Here is a 20180-nt window from a genome sequence, read left to right as displayed (position 1 = left end):
ACGTGCCGTAGGGTCTCACGTACCTTTACATTGCGTAAAGACCGATTACTTATCCGACCGGGTTAAGTAAATACACAAAAGGTAAAGCTAAATACACAAAAGGAATATACAAAAGGAACATGTAGATCTCGAGCCTTACGAAAGAATTATGAATCATATTATCTACAATTACGCATGTCTACATATCGCCTGATCGTACATTTCCCGAATTTCTATTTTTTCATTGAAACGGCTTAATATATATTCAGATATTTAAAAAATTTTTCTATTCTACTATCACCTTTATTTGCTTGATCCTCCCATCGTTATAATTGTTGTATCGATATTACCTTTTTGTATCTCTTTTTAATTCCTTCAAGCGATCTTGACCCTGTTATACCGCTCCTCCAGTATTCCACAGTTTTCCTTTTATAACCACTTGATATTGTTGCTTCAATAGAACTACAAATAACTTCTTGTGAAAGATATTGTTTATCTTCATCACGTTCAAACAAATCATTCTGAAAAAGATTAATGTGAAATGTTAGTTTCTGTGATAATATAATCTGTGATTATACAAAAAATAAAACGTACTTTATAACGCAGTGGTCTTTTTAGAGTAGTTTTGTGACGCCACTTTTCTTTCTTCCTATTAATGTGATATCAAAGATATATAGTAAATACAAGTTAAATCTTTCAATATGATAATGGAGAGAATTCTATAAAATATTCAAATAGATATTCTGAAATTTAAAACAAACAAACAAAAGAATAAATTTTATCAACTGATAATAATTTTAGTAGAAGCTCATAAATGTTTGTCGAGTCGACAATCACGACATTTTATTGACTACAACAAATGATTCTTTTTCTAGACACAGAATGAGAAAATTACATAAAAGGTAACCAAAAGTAGTAAATCACGAATTGGTAAATACTTTAATTAAACACGGTGTTCGAGATTCGAATCAACACGACGGTTAACTTCACGTCAGGGGCGGGGACCGGTGACCGCTGCGGCAATCATTTGTTTGAGATAAATATCACTCGATGCTCTAATTAGGCACACAAGCGACGCACTTCGTCCTTTCTATGTTGATCGCACGTTCGTATCACGTGCGATCCCAGCATCGCGATGCCAGCGAGCCGTCAGCCGTCGTAAGGATCCGAGCGATCGCCATGGCAACGGATCGCACAAACAAGGATTCCGCGAATCGGCGGGCGGCTCGCGCCGCGAAAAGCTCGTGTTCCTCTACAAATGCCTAAATAAGGAAATGTAGACTCTCGCTCGTGGCGAAAACCGTTTCTCGCCTTGCTTCGCTGGCCCAATCCACTCGCGTCGTAGCCTTTTCAAAATCGGTATATATGCGACCGCTCAACGCGGCTCTTCACTTCGATTTTCTCTTCCTAACTCGAATCATTGAGAATCAAGTTTGTTTTACACGAATCGGTCTGTTAAAAGCGTGGCGGGTTATCTCGAGCTCACATCCCACTGGGGATATCGCAGCTCGCAATCGGAATCCGTTAGATTCCGTATCCTGGATCGCGTCTTCGCGAGCTCTCGCTCTATTAGTGTCGCGGCGCGTTCCAGTCTCTTGTGACTCGCCAGCTGACCAACGGCTGGTTTGCATCGCTCACGATCGGGCAGACCCGAGTGGATTTTGGACCGAGAGTCTTTCACTTAAAGCGAAAATCGCCGTCAAATGTGCTCTCCGAACGCTCGCGCGCCGTTCGGTCTCGAACTTTGATTAATTGTAAAGTGTAAATCGTCCTTTGGAGTAAGCCGTCGGTCTCAGGCGCGCGCGTCAACGAGCTCAGGGCCACGCGGTCAAGATTTCCGTCGGTCGCGGCAAGATCTCCGTCGATTGAGTATCGAATCGATGCTCTTCAAGATTTCCGCCGCGCAACCTAAGGCCCTCGGCATCTAAAGCTCGGTGAAGATCTCCGACTTTCGCCTAATGTGAGACCTGACGAGCAGTGAACCGACAGCTTGACAAATTAATAAACAAAAAAAAAAACTTGAGTTACTCATACGACTGTGATCTCCATCCAACCTCGTGGCTACTCATCTCCTCCGCACTACTCCTCTGCCTTGCGCTAGGCATCACCGGCGCTTCACGTCGGTCCTCGGCTGACATCAGTCGAATCCGAAACACACGGCATATATGTATTTTCGATTAATACAGTATAACTATACTATATCTTTTTTCCTTAAATTAGTATAAAAATTTTTTTACGGTTTAAATATTGAATATTAAAAATCCGTTGTTATATGTAAAATTTACAATTAAATTCTTGCTCTATTTTGCTCCGATTTTCTATATATTATTATGATAACTCGACAACCTGTCATAATTCCAATAATATAAAAATAAGGAGTGACAAGAACGTAAGATATGTAATAATAAACGTAATATAATAAGAATTAATAATAAATACTTACATAATTTCACAGAATTATAATTATAATTTCAGAAAATTATAGGTTATAACACAGTTTTTTACATTATCAACTCACGAGATAAAATGCCAGTTTTCTGTTCTTATGGATACTTATATAGTACCCAGACAACACAATGTCCAAAATTGAGTCTTTAAGACATCTTTAAAATAAGTTTATAAGATATTGTCTTAAAGATGTCCTAAATATCTGCAAAAATCTGCAAGTATTTCGAACTCTGGTGATTTCTCTTCTATATAACCACTTTTATGCCATGCATATGACATAATGAAAATAATGAAGATCTGCACAGAGAGAACAATTTGGTTGAATCAAATAAACACTTCTTTGGAATAGTCCAAACAAATTTTTTGGTTGATCGAACAAAATTTTGTTTAACGCAACAAAAATATTTATTTGCGGCTTAATTCCAAAGAAATATTTTTATTGTGTCAACCAAATAATTTGTTTGGACTATTCCAAAGAAACATTTATTTGATTCAATAAATCGTTCTCTCTATGTAATTAAGTATTTAAACCTTGGTGGCGAAAACTGGTAGTTAGTTAAAGATTGCAATTTTAAAATATTATCGCGAGTATGAACTTTTATTCTCCAATCTAAAAATAGTACCGTATCCGAGAAATATTTTATAAAATTTTTCAATAAGCGGAAACCGTACACATCTGACGGTTGTCTTTGACCCTGCGGGTATTTCAGAATACAGAAATTTCAAGAAGCTCTGCACAGAGGAATGTTAATTCATGACATTGATATTGTTCGATGAGCCCTTAAAGCATAAACGAAGTAAATGTTGCGGGATTTACAGCTTTGAATGGGTAAGAAATTTTAAAATAATACGATATTGTATAGCGGAAAGTTACAAAATTTGTTACAAAAAAATCTATACAATACTAAAGAATACTTGGAAACAGAAAGCAACATATTTACTCAAAATGTTCAATATCATATTGAATCTTTTGGAGTTGAAAATATATCTTTGGAGTTGAAAATATATACAATTCGGGCCAAAGCGGATTTTAACTAGAATTTCTACTGCTCGTTCTTTGGCAATAGAAGGTACAAAAAATGTAGAATGCGCAGCACAATCGATATCAGCGATATCGACATATAGCTACACAATATAACCAACTATTTCAGCAGAGGTAGATTATTATCGCCTCTTTTTATTGTCTTAAAAGAATCTACCGGAACATTTGGCCCGAAAATACAAGAAACAATGTTTAGAGAAAATAATATTTTTGTAAAAAATGTAGAATGCGCAGCACAATCGATATCAGCGATATCGACATATAGCTACACAATATAACCAACTATTTCAGCAGAGGTAGATTATTATCGCCTCTTTTTATTGTCTTAAAAGAATCTACCGGAACATTTGGCCCGAAAATACAAGAAATAATGTTTAGAGAAAATAATATTTTTGTAAAAAATGTAGAATGCGCAGCACAATCGATATCAGCGATATCGACATATAGCTACACAATATAACCAACTATTTCAGCAGAGGTAGATTATTATCGCCTCTTTTTATTGTCTTAAAAGAATCTACCGGAACATTTGGCCCGAAAATACAAGAAACAATGTTTAGAGGAAATAATATTTTTGCTATGGCATCTAAATCAGGAAAATTAACATCATATCATTTTGAGATTTGGTTAAGAGAAGTCTAACACTGGTCCTAAATCTGTTTTATTGTTGGATTCGTGGACTGGTCACTGTCCAGATTTAAGCTCATCCGAATCGGAGAGGGATGGTTCCATGCATCTCCTTGTAAGGTACAATCGTCGACAAAAGTAAATGGTAACATAATATATTTATTAATATATTTTTAAAATGTTAATTATCACTTTTCCAACATTTGATTAACTTTATTTGCGATTTTTTAATTTTCCACAATAAAAGGTTTAGCAGTGAAAATGCCTTGAATTCAACTTTTTTATTTATTTAACAACTGTGTCGTGGCGGTCGTCACAAGAAAGTTAGAGTAGAAGAATTGTCGCGATCACGCGAAATCGCGTGCCTCCTTTATCCTCCGAATCGGGAAGGGAAAGGCGAAGAGGGCAACCCGCGAGTTGGTTGTAGGAGACGGCGGGCGCTTCCACGATTCAGAGACAGGAAGAAGAGCCACCAGCATCAGGAGACCAAGCTCGCCTGGGATATCTCGTACCGGGGAGGAAAGAGAACACCATAACCCGCTAAAAAATAATACTAAAAAGGCAGAGCACGCTGTCGTAGATAAATATATGTTCCGCAGGTGTCCGAGAGTTGTCGAGCACGGAGGAGGCGACGGATGGCAGACGAGATGTGGCGGACCCGAAGAAGGAAAGGTCACACGGGGTCAACATCGCAAGTCAGCTAGGCCCAGGCTGACGCTGTGGACAACGACACAACAGCCTCGGAGAGCTGTTGCGATTCAGAAATTCCGATGTGTCACGTCTTAGTTATTTAAAACGTGTTTATGTTGTCCTTTTTGGGTCAATGGATTTAACCACTTTACCCCGGGATGGACAAGTTCGTGTGATTGTGAATGAATAAATGTGTAAACGGATGTGTGTGTGTGTGTGTGAATTTAGGCGAATAAACTAAAATAATAATTTACTTACTGCTTGAGCTTTTGTTTTTCCTTTAAAGTAATTTGATGGTTCTTAAACGCTTTCTGTTCAATGGTCACAGAGAGACTGAGGAGCTTAGGACCGGACTCAAGAGCTTCGTGGACGAAGGTTTGGGAATATGAGTAAAGTGTAACGCGACGCTTAAGAATCAGTCAGAGAATATGATAGGAAAACAAACCTTTATCTATTTAATAACTTATTTATGACCCTTAATGTTTTATCTTAGTGATTCAATTGTTATATATATTGTTTTATGTGTTTAATTGATTGGTTTACTGAATTGAAAGCTAAAAATTGAAACTGAACTAAAACCAAAACTATACTAAACTATTTTTCTCAACTAACTAACTGACTTTCTAAAACTTCTATTACTCAAAAACTAACTAACTGTGTGGGCAGTCGCACCCGTTTTTATAGGCAGGTGGCGAGATACCCCCGCGCGAGTTCTCACCACCTTTTAGTAGAAGGGGAAAGATGCTTTTCACGACATGTGAGCAATAATCAATAGTTAGATTTTGACACCTTACTATCAATTCATTGTTCATCGATCACCCAGGGCTTTTATCGCATTCCTAGTGGTAACAGAAGGTGCACTTAATCGAAATGGAAAGAAGTTACGTCGGACGTAACAGATGAGAGGACCGGATGAAACACCGATCTGCCGAAAACAACGGAAAACACGCCAAGGAGGGGAGACGAGATTTTAAAGAGAAGCCCCGGTACAGAGAGGACACTCTTCGTCCGTATCGTAAAATTGGCGGATTGTGACAATTATCGTGAGCGGCTGTCGTCAGTGCGAGAGCATAATACCGAGCGAACAAACCCTGTGTGTAAGGCGACGAACGAGAGGCGAGCGAAGGATCGGTGGAGCGACGAGAAGGTCTAGCTGAGGAACGCATCGGCGATTTATGTAAGGTTGCCCTCTCCTATCACAACGTTATTGTCCGTGTCAGTGTAGGGGAGTGTTGCTACTGGAGAGACGCCTATCAGGGGAGCTGGCGCGGGTAGAGCGACCGACCAAATATTTTGTAATTCGCGTGCGAGTGAATATTCGTGGGAAGGTCGCTCGACTATCGGTCAATCTCTCGCAGGGTAGTGCGATGCTCCAAATATAGCTGTCAAGGCGAGAGTATTAGACCCGATCTACAATAAAGTTTGCCCGTCTACATCACATGGAGTAAACCTGAATTAAGTAGTAAGGCCCGATCTACAATACATGGAGTAAGGAGTAGGAGTAAGAAATAAGCAGTAGACAAATTGACCAATTCTATTCTCACGTTTTAAAAATAATCGATTGTGATTGGTCTGTTTACTTACTGCTTATTTCTTACTCCTACTCCTACTCCTTACTCCATCTATTGTAGATCGGGTCTAAAGCGTCGTCTACAATATGCGGAGTAAGCTTGGAGTAAGAAGTAAGCCATAAGAATTGGCCAATCGTAGTCGATTATTATAAAAATAATCGTCTATGATTGATTAATTCTTACGGCTTACTTCTTACTCCAAGCTTACTCCGCATATTGTAGACGACGCTTTAGACCCGATCTACAATAGATGGAGTAAGGAGTAGGAGTAGGAGTAAGAAATAAGCAGTAAGTAAACAGACCAATCACAATCGATTATTTTTAAAACGTGAGAATAGAATTGGTCAATTTGTCTACTGCTTATTTCTTACTCCTACTCCTTACTCCATGTATTGTAGATCGGGCCTTACTACTTAATTCAGGTTTACTCCATGTGATGTAGACGGGCAAACTTTATTGTAGATCGGGTCCCCCCCCCCGATTTTGATGCGCTTTGGATATGTTGTAGAGCATCAAAAAGTAGTCGACACGTATTTTTTTTTATTGGCCATATATTAAGTTTAGGGGTTGAAAAAGCCCCTTGAAAAAAATGACTTTTCCATTTTTATTGAATATTTTCTAAAATATAAGGTATATGAAAAAATGTTTCCTACAAAAGTTGTACAGTATTTAACTTTTTGAAACAACTTTTATTTAACTCTTTGAAACAATATATTAAATTTTTTCCAAAACATCACATTTTTTACCCCCTCCCCCCTACTCATTACCTTTGTAAGTTTTTGTAAGGATAAAAATTGTACAGCCATATACATCTAGTGGTTATATTTTTCCCGTTGTACCAGCCGGAATTGTTAGAAAATATATATCTGTTGCAGAATTTGGTCTACTTTCGGCAATTATGTTGGGACAATGTCCACTCCAAGAATCTAATAGCAATACAGATTGTGGTCCGACGTTCGGAAAGCAAACTTCTCTCAACTAGGTTTTTACATGATTTTATGTTAATTTAGCTGACTTTGAAACCATTACGTAAATCTTAGGAACGTTAAATAACGATTGCTGCACTCGTGGATCAAACGTTCCTAGATTCTTTTAATACGATGAAAAGAGGCGACAATAATCTACCATCAGCAGAAATAGTTGGCTGTATTGTGTAACTATGCGTGGTCGCGTGGTCGCGTGGATACAAACTGTACTACAGATTTTATTGTTTTTGCATCTTTATTTGTTAAAGTACGACCGGCGTGAAGTTCTAACTGGAATCCACTCTGATCCGAATTATAAATATTTTCTACTCCATATTGATTAATAAAATATTTAACATTTGTTGTAAATGTTTTGCACTTATTTTCAAAATCTGATTTTGATAACAAAGATTTTTTCGTGACAAATTTCGTTATTTTACAAAATAATATATTATGTTTTTTGAATCTATGTATCGACGTATATGACGCTATGAATCCTGGCGCATTTATCTCTTGTTGTGCTCGAGAAGCCCATCGACCGATGTCATCATGAATTATCATTCCTCTTTGCAGCGCTTCATTGAAAGTGTTCAATGTATATTCAGCAATTTTTTGCAATTTTTCTCTTCTTGTACCACTTGCATGGATATACTTCTCTCATCGTCGTAATTGTCGTAGCGATGTTACTTGTTTATAATTGTGTTTTACCGACTCCAATGATTTTGGTCTTGTTTTACCGCTTCTCCAGTATTCCACAGCTTGCCTTTTGTAGTCGTTTGATATTGCTGCTTCAACAGAAGTACAAATAACTTCTTCTGGAAGATAATTCTCATCTTTATCACTATTTTCACATTTTTATCGCATCAAAAACTTTTAAAAACTCGCTTCCTTCCGGGCTCGATTTCTCGGGCCCCATGCACCCTACCAAAATAAGACATAGTTCGTCGCCTTCAGCTCATCGAGGTCTTTAATTTGGTATACAGGGTATAGCAAAAGTACCGGAACGGCAAGATAACTCGGCGAGGAAGCATTTTAGAGAAAAATGTTTCGAATAAAAATTGTAAGGCTTAAAAAGTCGCATTTAATGACAGTTATTTGACCTAAGATGACGTCGCCAAGGTCAGGACAAGGTCAACTTTGCTTTTTTAAATAGAAATACATATTTTTTATTACGGCATTTTATTTTACGTGAAAAAAGCAAACAACTTTTGCTTGAAAAAATTTTTTATACGACCTCTATTTTCTAAGATATTTACGTAAATATCTACAAAATTATTGGTTTCAATAATTTTTTACTTGAATTCTATCAACTTTACCGAAAAATATCAAGAGATAAAAATTATTTATTTTGTTCTCATAGAGCTCTGAGAATTTTTTCAGAATTTTATATTAATTTTTTAGTACTGCATTTTCTTGCATTTTCTTGAAGTACTAAAAAGTTAACACAAAATTCTGAAAAAATTCTCAGAGCTCTTTGAAAACAAAATAAGCAATTTTTATCTCTTAATATTTTTCGGTAAAGTTAATAGAATTCAAGTAAAAAATTATTGAAACCAATAATTTTGTAGATATTTACGTAAATATCTTAGAAAATAGAGGTCGTATAAAAATTTTTTTCAATCAAAAGTTGTTTGCTTTTTTACGTAGAATAAAATTCCGTAATAAAAAAATATGTATTTCTATTTAAAAAAGCAAAGTTGACCTTGTCCTGACCTTGGCGACGTCATCTTAGGTCAAATAACTACTGTCATTAAATGCGACTTTTTAAGCCTTACAACTTTTATTCGAAACATTTTTCTCTAAAATGCTCCCCCGCCGAGTTTTCTTGCTATTCCGGTACTTTTGCTATACCCTGTATATATCGACCCCATATTGAACTGCCGGGAATATAGGCACATCTTGGCCGCTCTCTTTTGCAAATGTTCTGATAATCAATAAAAAAAAAAACGCGTTGGTAAAGTACACTTTGGGTGATGTGGAAATCTATTGTATGTGTGTTACATTGTTAATTTTAATAATATAAATGTATTGCTAGCGCGCGCTTCAAAATATTATATATAGACGAGTTGTTTTGTAAAAATTTTTTATTGATTAAAGAAGTCAAGGTAAAGACCAAGGAGATTAGCAATTTATTTCTAACTGTCAAATAAATTACCGAATACGCCAAATAAGAAAACAAATAGCAATGCAACACACTATTACTATTGTTGTTACATATCCACATTTATTTGTGTTCACGTTTTTATTTTGTGTAATACATTACATATTATTAGGATTAATTTTCATTAGGATTAATTATTAGGATTAATTTTCATCTTGTAGTATGAGAAAATATGCAAATAGTAATCAAGCATAATGCAACTAAAGAGAATACAATGTAACAATACAGGCACCGCGCAGCGTGGCGCATATAGCACGATTCTATCATCGCGTTTTTCCAAAAATAGAATCAAGAAACTATAACATTATTATATATGGATGAATTTTGTATTCAATGCTCCTTAATTTTTGTCTTTACAAAAATTTCAAAATTTGTGAAAATAACAAGTGTGAGCAGAGAGAAAGGGGAGGAGGTAAAATTTGATATTTTGAAAAATTTGAATAGACCGATGTAAAGAGCATAAAATACTATAACTATAAGAGTATAAAATACTAAACGTTTACATTTAATACTTTTTCATATACATCATATTTTAAAAAATATTTAGTAAAAACGAAAAAGTTTTTTTCGAGGAGTGGTTTCAACTCCTAAACGTCGAGATAAGACCATATAAAAAAAATACGTGTCGAATAGTTTTTGATGTTCTACAAAATATCCAATGCGCATCAAAATCAATGAGGGACAGTTCCGATTCGTTCCTTGTAAAAGAGATACATATTACCTTGTATATCAACATAAATTAATCCAGTAACTGTTTATTTACGTTAGCTATGTGAAATGTCCCATGCATCTCAATATATTTCCATATAACTGACAATGAAACATATGAAAACGTCTGCCTCCGATTTTGATGAGCTTAAAATATATTGTAATTTAGATAACAAAATAAGGGATACGTTTTTTTGCTCAATCATCTTTTAGGAAGTAAAACATCCTTTTGATAAAAATCGGTATTTTTCTTTCGAAGTATGTTTCGTCAAAAATATAAGACATAGAAACAAATAAAAATTAAATGGTTGGAAGAGTTTGTAATGATGTTCTCAATTTTTTCTCAAAACTTATAATTTTAAACATATCCTCAACATTCACCAATTTTTTTATAATCTAAAAATTTACCAAAATTTATTTACCAAAAATTTACCATTCCTTTTGATTTGATTTCTACCAAATAAAAGAATATTTTATGTCGAATCAAACCATATATAATAATGTTATTTCCTGATATATGGACTTTTCGAAAAATAAATAAGAATACCTCTATATACCCGTAACATTATCCGTAGCTCTTATAGAAATATCATACTAAGAATCATTGATAATTACTTATTATCCAGTATTTTTAATACTGAAAATAAATAATTATCAATGATTCTTAGTATGATATTTCTATAAGGGAGTCGCCTATATTACTCGATACATATATACAACATGTCTTCTTCGAAATCATATTAAGAAACAAATAGTATCAATATGCAGAATATGTAATTATAAAACGTTTCAATATATAACACATACACACAACACAACAATGAGTTATAAATTAGTTATATATTCCAATACTTTGTCTTTATAAAAAGGTATATATACGATTTCTGAAAATAAAAATTTATTTATGAGAAGTTTGTGCATCTATTTTTATAGTGTATGACGTAATTACCACGACAAAAGCGATACACGAGTTGCAAAAATTCGGTTATATTTATTAACGCTAAATTTCCACTTGATTTATTAAGTTTCCACTTTATTTATTTGCATTCCAATATTTATTGTAAGTATTGAAAATATATGGAATACATATAATAAAAGTTTTATTCCTAAATCTGATAGCATTTTCTAATCTAAAAATGTTTTCTAAAATTTTTCCATAATCGAAAATCGTAAACATCTAACTGTTTTTAGTCTGTTGTTCCTGCAAGTATAGTAAAAATGATATTTTCTGCAGAATCTGGCCTATTTTTTTGAATTACATACGAACTGTGAGCAGTCCATGAATTCAACAATAAAATGTAAGACCAAATTTGGAATATAGATCTCTTCACCAAACCTAAAAATAATATAATGTTAATTTTCCGGATTTCGATTATAACAAAAATATAATTTTCTTTAATATTCGATTATAACAAAAATATAATTTTCTTTAAACATTATTTCTTGCATTCTCGAACCAAATTTTATTATAGATTCTTTTAACATAACAGAAAAAAGAGGTGATAAGAATTTCTTACTCATTCACATGAAGTTGTACATTCTGGAACATTTATTTCTTCTTACACTTCAAAGGCCCATCCAGCAATATTGATGTCATGGATTAATATTTCTTTGTCCAGAGGTGTTTGAAAATTTCTGTAATAAAATTTATTTTAGTTTCTTCAATTTAATCCCACCCGCTTCTACGCACTTGTTCTATTACTTGTGCTATCGTCACAATCGTCGTACAGATATCACTTTGAATCTACGTTTATCGCTGTAACTTCGATACATGCGAGATTTAATTAACACGCACTGTTTCTGATAGGATTGCAATTTGATTGTTTACATATATATATAAATGTTTTATAAAATTTTTCCATAATCGAGAATCGTAAACATCTAACAGTTGTTTTTAGTCTGTTGTTCCTGCAAGTATAGTAAAAATGATATTTTCTGCAGAATTTGGCCTATTTCTTTGAATTACATACGAACTGTGAGCAGTCCATGAATTCAACAATAAAATTTAAGACCAAATTTGGAAAATAGATCTCTTCACCAAACCTGAAAATAATATAATGTTAATTTTCCGGATTTCGTTTATAACAAAAATATAATTTTCTTTAATCGATTATAACAAAAATATAATTTTCTTTAAACATTATTTCTTGCATTCTCGAACCAAATTTTATTATAGATTCTTTTAACATAACAGAAAAAAGAGGTGATAAGAATTTCTTACTCATTCACATGAAGTTGTACATTCTGGAACATTTATTTCTTCTTACACTTCAAAGGCCCATCCAGCAATATTGATGTCATGGATTAATATTTCTTTGTCCAGAGGTGTTTGAAAATTTCTGTAATAAAATTTATTTTAGTTTCTTCAATTTAATCCTACCCGCTTCTGCGCACTTGTTCTATTACTTGTGTTATCGTCACAATCGTCGTACAGATATCACTTTGAATCTACGTTTACCGTTCTCCAGCGATCTTTTCTTACTCCCCTTAATCGAATTCCAAAACACTATATTTCTTATTCTGACTATATTTTTTATACTTTATTACAATTTGATTGTCTACATATGTCATTTCTTTTACGTAATAGAAATTTCAGATAAATTTAAAGATATAACTTTTATAGAAAAGTATCACTGGCTGTGATAAATTAGCCAATAATAAATAGTAATTTTATTATTCGTACGAGTAATAAAATTATTGAACAACAGTAATTATCACTGGCCAAATTATCATTTATCAGTATTAAATTTCTATAAGGGAAATTCTGTATATAGCAGTATTACTACGTTGATCGAATTGAATAGCATTTTAAAATTATAAACATTATATATATTCTTATGTTTCAAATATAATTAGTCATAATACTCAAAATATAATAACGTCTTATCATTAGATACAACATATTTATAAAATTTTGTACCACTTTTTGTAAGATCTGATTTTGTGTGAAATATATGTTTCATAGAGAACATTTATTCAATAGAATAACATTATGTGATATAGGGACAAAATTTTTTGATATCTGTATTACATGGCTTATAAAGATAATGCAATGAACCACGAAACGTTTCTTTACAATACTATAATAAAAATAATGATTAAACAAAAAGTAAATAAACAAAAAGTTATGTGAAAAATATTAATATTAAAAGAAATTTTAAATATAGTGATATGCACATACAAGCTTGCAGTCACGAATAATACGTTGTAAAACGATGAAACATATTGACGCTCACTGTGAAATGTTAGCTATTATACTATTGATTATATATAATATATATGTACATCATACTTACTCACTTGCATTGCACAAACGTGGCTAACAACTTTTTTCCTGCACTTTGAACACTTCTGCATCTTACACAGCAATTTCACATAGCTTCACATAGCTTTATATAGCTTATTATTAAACTTTTATTATATCTATAACTGAACTAACGATAAACAAAATGGAAATAAAATAAGACGGAAAAACGACGATGAATCGCCATATCGGATATGGCATAGACATGTTGGATATTTACAATTAAAATAAATATTATATTATATACCATTATATAACGCATTATAGTATATACCATTATGTAACGCATGATCTCATTAATATATGCAATGTTTTCAGCATATATAATGAAATTAGTGGAAATTTCGCGTTAATAAACAAATGAATGAATAAACAAATGAATATTATATACCATTATATGACGCATTATAGTATATACCATTATGTAACGCATGATCTCATTAATATATGCAATGTTTTCAGCATATATAATGAATTTAGTGGAAATTTCGCGTTAATAAACAAATGAATGATATTGCAATTCGTGTATTTCGCTTCGTCGTAATAGTTATGTCACACATTGCAAAATTAAGACGCACCAATAAAATTTTATAAATAAAATTTCATTTCCAGAAACCGTATATATACCGTATATAAACCGTATATATATATATACCGTATAACCGTATAATTAATATATAACCGTATTTTCATAAAGACAAAGTATGGGAATATACAACTATTGTATATAAAACAATTAGTATTATTGTTGTATTATTGTTGTATATAAATTAGTATTATTGTTGTTGTTGTTGTTGTTGTGTGTTGTTATACATTAAAAATGTGTTGTTTTATGGTTACATATTCTGCATATTAGTATTAATTGTTTCTTACTAATGAGGAAGTACAAAGAGGACACGTTGCGTATACATATTAAGTGGAATAGGCGACTACGGATAGCGTTACGGATATATGGAGGTGTTCCTACTTATTTCTCAAAAGTCCGTGAAAATGACATTATTATATATAGTTAGATGCAGCATAAAATATTCTTTCAGTTGGTAGGAACAAAATATTTAGATTATAAAAAAATTAGTGAGTGATAAAAAAAAATATATATATATATATATATGTGTGTGTGTGTGTGTGTGTGTGTGTGTGTGTGTGTGTGTGTGTGTTTGTATGATATTTTATCACTCACTAATTTTTTGTTCCTAAATATTTTGTTCTTACATATTATTTAACTTTATTATTTTATATATATTTTATATATATATTTTTGTTATATATAAAATAATTTAAAATAATATTTAAAATAATAAGTTTTAATAAAACTGAAAACATTATTACAATGTACTCTATAAAATATTTAATTTTTATTTAGAAATTTTTTTTCTATCTCCTTTTGACAAAATATATTTCGAAAGAAAAATACCGATTTTTTTTCAAAAGAGTGTTTCACTTCTAAACTCTAAGGTCTAAAAGACGGACTAAAAGACAGCATGTATAAAAAAAAAATATATCCCTTATTTTGGACTAGAATAAAACATATTTTAAGATTGTGCAATGACACACCAAAATTATTCATTAATCGGAAATTTCTATGTTTCTTTATAGGATATATCCATATAACATATCTATTAGACGATAATAGTCACATTCTCCTTCTCTTTTTCGTACATCCCGAGACTACCGAGAGAGCACAGAGAATTCAAAAAGAATTCTGTCATATGTCACTAATTCACTTTTTGGTGCAAAAAGAATTCTTTTCACTGAACTGAACTCTGAAGAATTCTTTTCTGAAAATAAACTCAGAATTTGTGTCATACGACTGAATTCTTTTCGAATTCTTTTTGAATTCTCTGTACTATCTGAATACCCATTAACCATTAGTCTTATTAACTAGTCTTATTTAAGTAGTGAATATTGCTTGTTTGGTATATTGCTACTATCCGTTAATAAGTTAAATTTTATAGTCTTTGAAAATAATCCAAAGTATATCTAAAAAATCGCAGATCAAGTCTGAATAAGCTTAAATACGTTCTTTCGTGACGGCAGTTAAGTCAAAACTTTCAATAGACATATGAAACTTGGAACTGTAAATTTCTAATAAACATTTGCTGGAAGTTACAAGAACGTTTAATGGATATTTTCGATTTCCATCATAGATGTCTAATAGCGAATTCGGTAACTTGCACTAGTGCGCACTGAGTGCGCGTTAAGGCATGTTTACAGTACATTCTTATTTAAGATCGTGTCTTAAATACATATTTAAAAACATTTTAGCTAAAATGATTCGTATGGACGTTTTACATATCATATTATTGGTTAAAAATATTTAAGAATTTACTTAAGACAATCTATAAATATAATATACTATGAAGCCTTAGTGCACACTCAGTGCGTACTAGTGCAAGCAACCGAATTCGCTATAATAGAGGTTTCTGTTCTGCGCCGCGCACGCGCACATTCGGTATACATACATATATAAAATTATACAGTAGATGTATTACTTAATTCTATCGACTCTGTTTGTGTAATATAAACATGTACTTTTAATAGCATCTCTTACTAGGCTGACTATCGCAAATTAATTTAGCAACTTCGTAAGTATGACATAATCATGTCATACTATTCATAGCAGAAAAGATTTAGTAGTTATAATTGAGAGGTGAAGATACAACTCTTATAGGAAAATATTACTGATAATACTTTTTATACCACCTCTTACTAACAAGGAGCCCCACGTAGATGATTATCTCCGATTTGGATGAGTTTGAAATATGTTGTAATCTAGACCAAAAGAGGAGACACGTATTTTTTTCAAAGGGATATTTTGTCTCCTAAAAGTCCGCTTGGGCATGTATAAAAAAATACGTGTCTCCTCTTTTGGCCTAGATTACAATATATTTCAAGCTCATTCAAATCGGAGGTAACCACCTACGTGGGGTTCCTTGTATGTCGATTATCGCAAATTAATTTAGCAATCTCGTAAGTATGACATAATCATGTCATACTGTTCATAGCAGAAAAGACTTACTAGTTGTAATTGAGGTAAAGATGCAATTCTTATAGAAAAGTATTACTAAAGAAATTACTAAAGAAATAGTAGTGATTAGTCAGTGATTCAGTGATTATTTGGCAAATTATTATATATGGTACATTTTCTGTTTAATTTCCACATATTAACCTATCAGAATAGAATAGTCTAATATTGATTATTGATTATTTTGTTTAAATAATAAAAACTTAGCATTTCATATTTTGCGTCGCTATGTGATTTTGATCTTGTAGTGATTACCCCTATTTTTTCTCATATCGTGTTATTCACTGGTTAACCTAAATAATCGAACTAAAACTCATGAAATGTGACAATACCTTATTGAATTATAATTATAATATGCTCTTGTATCGTTCAAACAATAAATAATGACATATTTATTGACAATACAAACAATGCAACGACAATCGAAATGTGACTAATATATATATTATAATGTATATCAGCGAATTCTATTAAAACTATATGATTGCTCTTAGATTTTCAATCAAACATTATAACGAACTAAGGCAAACAATAAATTCGTTTGAAAAGATATGAAACAATTTATACTACAAGATATGAAACAATTTATACTAATCATGAAAAAGTTGATGTTTATCCATCTCGTTATTAGAGAATAATTCACACTAGTATTTTAGAAGAACCTAATAATACATTATCACTGTCGTAATCACTACCGTAATCACTGAATTACTCTGTAGCATTAATAACCCTGTACTCAAATTGTTTAAGTACTCAAATTCATTTGCCACTAGTAATAAAACTACTGAATTCTCGATATTTTTCTCTTTCTGGAACGAAAAGATACGCAGATCTCGAGCGTCTAGCACGGCGTCCCGCCGCCACCTAATATGCCCTCCTCCTCCTATGGTTAGTAATTTACTACTAACCAATCAGTATTACTTTCTTGCAAGGGAAGAACTTTGCATACCCTATTGTTAGTTATTGTTGTACCTTTATACATTCCAATCCTTTTAGCTTTTTTAAGTTTTCAAAGATACGATCGATAATGTCAATCCAAAAATAAATATTTTAATTTTGGTAATATTACAATAGCTTCTGCTCCGGCATTGTTCCCGTAGGAGCACCCTGTTGGATAAGAAATAATATATTTAAAATATTTATAATATATTTAGAATATATATTTGTGAAGAGAAAAATATAAAAGATATACCATATAATATACTAGAAGTGTATTTTGAAGAAGAGAGAAATTGTCTAAAGAATCTGAAGATAATTCAAACATCTGCAGACAATTCATTGCTACTTTAATGAGTAACATATCCTCTAGTCGAGATAAATAGCATTTGCGAACATATAATTCCAATGTTTGCACACTATAAAAAAAAATAATAAAGTAATGCATGAAAGTTTTTTTATACAAAGAGAAAGTTATAGAAATAACTGTAACTAACATTCATTAAACTTCTTACCTATTTGTAAAAAATTGATAAAAATTGAAAAATATACAACAAGCAATCATCGTGCAGCATATAAATAGATGCATCTCTGAAATCATATTTCTGAATTTTTTCATGCCTGACATGCCTGACATGTCTGGATTTCTTTCAGGCGATCTTTTATACAATCAGGTTTATAATCATTTGCAGCCTTTACTGTCAAGTCTTCTATCGTGCAAACTTATTTGTTTATCATTATTTAAAGCTCTGTAAATAATCAGATGTTATGAGCAGTGATCAATGTTAATGTCTTTCCTAGTAGCAGAATAATATAAAATGACATATTATTGATGTTAGAAACGTCATTAAAACATAATTTGACGTTATTATGTTTGCTAGATCTTTATTGAAATTTACCTTATTGCACTTAAAGAATCATTCAATGTAATATAGGTATAGTTTATTCTTCCTTCATTTCTATGCACGCAGCAACGTTTAAACTTGTCATATACAGAAAAGAGTCTTTCTCACATTTTTAAAATTAGCCTGTAAAAATTTGGTATAGCATTTATAGTGTTTATAGTTTGATATTGCATTTTTTTTACCAGCCGCGGAGTCAGTTCGAGCCTTTATCCTATCTTTCAAGCTCTATTGACTGGTAGAGTCTTATGACTATTCATTAATCAAGTACGGGTCGATTAAAATTCATGTGTTTGAAAACACTGTTAGATAATATACATGCTATTGAGCTGATAAAAATCGTCTTCCGAAATGCATTAAAAATGTTGACAGTTCCGAAGTGTTTTTATGTTCCAAAATTATTTTCAACGTGTTGCAAGAGAATAAACAGTGCTTTATAGAGGTTATAACTAAAGTAAACGTCCTAGTGACTGAATGTGTACCGATAATTGAATTACTAATAATATACTTGTGTTTGTCAAGATGCTTATCAATAAAAGAAACAAAATCACAAAGTAACTAAATATTTCTTTTCATTTATTATATTGTTTTGTATGTTGAAAAGCATTTCAACAAAGAAAAATACAAAACCAATATGTCAATCATTGGGACATGTATGTTCGACCACTGAGACGTTTACCTTATATATCGGTAATTTATAAGTTTGTAATCGATATTTTAACTAAAAAAAAATTTATTCAATTTAAATAAATATATTTATTCAAATATGTTTTACTTATAATAAGAGGTTATTTATTAAATTGTAATGAGTAATAATTCACTTTAAAAATATATTTAATAAAATTGAAGAAATATTTTATCCAACGTGAAATAACTTCGAAACAAATAACGAATAAATGTTATTGAGACAATCGTTGCTCAAATTGAATAACTTATTCTTTACAACTAAAAAATTAAAAATTTTTAAATTGAGGAAATAACTTTAAATACATTTTTTTCAAACCAATTAATTATTTTACTCAATAATAATACACTATTTTGTAAAAATTGTTTTACTCAAATTGAAGAAGTGTTTGTCTCAAAACATCAAATTCTGTTGATATCGTTTATTCAAATCTAAGAAAATATTTTCTGAATTAGAATTTTTGGATATTGTAAAAATGAGTAAAATATTTATTTAAGATTAATTGTTTCAAAACAACTATATAATACATTAAATAATAATAACCTATTTATAACCTAATAATAAAAACTGTATAATCCATTTAATAATAATGACCTAGGTAAAACTAAAACTATATAATCCATTTAATAATAATGACCTAGGTCATTATTATTAAATGGATTATATAGTTGTTTTGAAACAATTAATCTTAAATAAATATTTTACTCTTTTTTACAATATCCAAAAATTGTAATTCAGAAAATATTTTCTTTAATTTAAATAAACAATATCAACAGAATTTGATATTTTCAGACAAATATTTTTTCAATTTAAGTAAAACAATTTTTACAAAATAGTGTATTATTATTGAGTAAAATAATTAATTGGTTTGAAAAAATATTCATTTAAAGTTATTTCCTCAATTTGAAAATATTATATTTTTCAGTTGTAAAGAATACGTTATTCAATTTGAGCAATGGTTGTCTCAATAACATTTATTCGTTATTTATTTCAAAATAATTTCACGTTGGATAAAATATTTTTTTAATTTTATTAAATATATTTTTAAAGTGAATTATTGCTTATTAAAATTTAAAAAATAAGATGTTATTGTAACTAAAACATTTGAATAAATATATTTATTTAGATTAAATACAT

At 31.3% G+C, this 20180-nt stretch overlaps 1 long non-coding RNA gene across 3 annotated transcripts in view; it reads right to left on the bottom strand.

Moving 5' to 3' along the window:
- Positions 1-9132: 9132 nt before the first annotated feature.
- The window catches only part of LOC116841998, a 16730-nt gene continuing 5682 nt past the window's right edge, over positions 9133-20180 (bottom strand). The window contains exons 3-7 of one of the 3 annotated variants that reach the window (XR_004377652.1): positions 18356-18484; positions 17972-18205; positions 17713-17875; positions 11709-17627; positions 9133-11527 (exon numbers count right to left, since the gene is read on the bottom strand). This is a non-coding gene — a long non-coding RNA (uncharacterized LOC116841998). Of the gene's footprint in view, positions 17628-17712; positions 17876-17971; positions 18206-18355; positions 18485-20180 lie in introns of all 3 variants that reach the window. The other 2 variants (XR_004377651.1, XR_004377653.1) reach the window with 2 other exon arrangements.

The sequence above is a fragment of the Odontomachus brunneus genome, unplaced genomic scaffold, assembly GCF_010583005.1.
Source record: "Odontomachus brunneus isolate Ranch 3 - 2012 unplaced genomic scaffold, Obru_v1 Obru_scaffold_020, whole genome shotgun sequence".
Lineage (NCBI taxonomy): Eukaryota > Metazoa > Arthropoda > Insecta > Hymenoptera > Formicidae > Odontomachus > Odontomachus brunneus.
Note: the sequence above shows the minus strand (reverse complement) of the source record. Positions and strands in the feature narration are given on the sequence as shown.